Genomic DNA, 2636 nt, shown 5'->3' with positions numbered 1-2636 from the left:
TCAAGGATGATCTGCACATCCCCCTTTTACTACAGTAACATGTCCTTATCCAGTATCCTATAGACCACAGATGAGTGAGACCATCCTGTTTCTGTCTTTCTTCTTCTGGCTTACTTCTGTCAACACAATCTCTTTCAGTTCCAACCACACTGGAGCAAATCGCATGATTTCACCATTCTTTGCAGCTGCATAGTATTCCATTATGGATGTGTACCACATCTTCATAATCTTCGTTCATCTGTTGTTGGACACTGAGGTTGATTGCTTATCTTAGCTACTGTATTAAGTGCAGCAATGAGTAATCATGTGCATATGTCATTTTGAGAGAGTGTTTTTATGTCCTGGGGATAAATGCCCAATAGTGGAATTGCTGAGTCATGTGGCCGTTCAATTTTATTTACTGGGAACTCTTCATACTGAAGGAGAACTTTCTCTGAACTGTCTTCCTAAGCGTCTAGCCAGTCTCACCCATCGATTCTTACACCTGTTTGTTCCAGAAATCTGTAGATGCTCTTCTTTCAGCTACATTTGATTTCCTTTGTTTTGTTAGAGGGGTGGGGACACACCCCTCTGTGTTCAGGTGCTATTCCTGGCTCTGTGCTCGGGAACAACTGGCAGAGTTTGGGTGACCACATGCAGTACCAGGGATCCAACCAAGGTGGGTTGCTTGCCTTACCTCCTGTACTATCTGTCCAGCCCAGTGACCTGGGCAAGGAAACCATGGCTTGGCCCCAAGCCCAGCACCTCCTCTAAACATTCAGGCCTTTCTGCACTCTAGAAGACATATTATTCCATAAACGTTTCGAAAGTCTTGTATTTCTAGTTCCTAAACACTGAAAGAGGACCCCAGAGGCAGATGGTCCATCCATCCACAGCAAATATTCAATGTCCTCAACCCCGGACCGGGCTGCTATACTAAGAGACACGAGGTCCCCCCTCCCCTAAGTGTTTGTGGGGGAGAGCAAGAGCCCATCCCTTGTAAAGTCATTTCTTTGTTTTGTTATTTGGGTCATACTTGGCAGTTCAGGGGCTTCTCCCAGCCCCAACCCATGCTTGGGAGACCTCAGATCAAATCCTGACCTTTTAACATACAAAGCAGGTACTCCAGTCCTTTGAGCCATCTCCCCCCACCCCCTTTTCTTAGTTTTTGTTAGGGGATGCCACACCAGCAGTGCTCAGTGCTGGGAGATGACTCCAAGCAATAAATATCTTCTCTAAACCCTCTCAAGAGGGACCATCCCCACTCCACCATGCCGTCTCACCAGTGCAGCTGAGGAGCCAGTGTCTCTCACTTTTTCTCAAACTTGTAAGCTCCAGGTCTCCTGCCACCGTGGAGGACTTCATCGGCATCCAGGGCCTTCCCTGTGTAGCTTGTCACCTCTTACGAGATAGCCGCTAGCAGGAATATCCAGACGAACAACGCTCATGACAGGATGTTTAAGATGAATGAGAACATTTTACTCCTGGGTGTTGGCGAAGCTGGAGACACTATACAGTTTGCAGAATATATTCAGGAAAAAAATGTGCAACCGTATAAGACGTGAAATGGTTACGAATCTGCTGTCTCCCACAGCAGCAGCTCATTTTAAGTGCCGAAACTTAGCCGTCTTCGAAGTCAGATCCTCAAGCATGTGGAGCTCCGCTTGGGTGGCAATGATGAATGTGAGGGTCCTGTATTCTACCATCTGGTACTACCTGGCAGCCTTGGCCAAGGCCCCTTTTGCAGCCCGTGGCTATGGTGCCTTGCTGATTTGCAGTATCCTGGACCAACATTATGCAGCAGCTGTCACACGAGAGAATGTAGTGGGCTTTCTCACGAAACATCTCGAGGAGCTCCAAACACACTTCCCCTGAATCTGCCAACCTTCAGTGCTCAACTCTGACAAAAAAATGGCATCCATGACCTGTACAACAACATTTCTTTCACTAAACAGGTCTCCTAACTCAAGCCCTACCTCCCACTTGCTCGGCAACTATTTTTCATGGGCTCCTTCATTTTTTTCTACTCTTTTGACATGTACTCTTGATAAAAGGTAAATTAAGAATAAATGTGAGCATGACTAAATTTTTTTAAAGGGGGACCGTCTTATTTTTTAAAAAGAGGGACTTAACCTCCTGCACAAATGAGAGAGAATCAGGTTCAGTGGGGTTTGGTGACTTGTCGTAGGCCATGAAAGCAAGGAGGGCACATAGCAATTTTGTTAGAATTCGGATTAGAAACCCAATTTGGTGCAGCCTCTTCCCAAGATAATTGTCTTGACAGCTGATAATTGTCGAAGAGAAGCCAGATGCACTTCTGAGTCCCACAGAGAGTTTCACTAAGGGGACTGGTCTTCAGACGCCCTCTCCCTTATATTTCCATCTCCGGAGTGAAGAATGAAGGCCGTGGAAGGGAATCTGATGCAACATGCAGGCCCATATTTCCAGTTAAGCTACGACTTCTCCAGGCCCTTTGTCTTATTTGGCACTTTTGAAAAGTATCCATCCCCCTCTAGAGATCAGTCTGGCAATAAATAAAAAGAGCTATAAAACTGTTCGTACACTTTGACCCAATCATCCCACTTTTGGAACATACCCCAAGGAAACATGCAAAAGAGAAAAGAAACCAAAGAGGACAAAGATGTTTACGGTAACAC

At 45.9% G+C, this 2636-nt stretch overlaps 1 pseudogene; it reads left to right on the top strand.

The window, feature by feature from the left end:
• Nucleotides 1–633: 633 nt before the first annotated feature.
• LOC130026021 (proteasome subunit beta type-2-like) lies at nucleotides 634–1943 on the top strand (annotated as a pseudogene).
• Nucleotides 1944–2636: the final 693 nt, after the last annotated feature.

This window comes from Sorex fumeus, unplaced genomic scaffold (assembly GCF_029834395.1).
Source record: "Sorex fumeus unplaced genomic scaffold, SorFum_2.1 ptg000033l, whole genome shotgun sequence".
Lineage (NCBI taxonomy): Eukaryota > Metazoa > Chordata > Mammalia > Eulipotyphla > Soricidae > Sorex > Sorex fumeus.
Note: the sequence above shows the minus strand (reverse complement) of the source record. Positions and strands in the feature narration are given on the sequence as shown.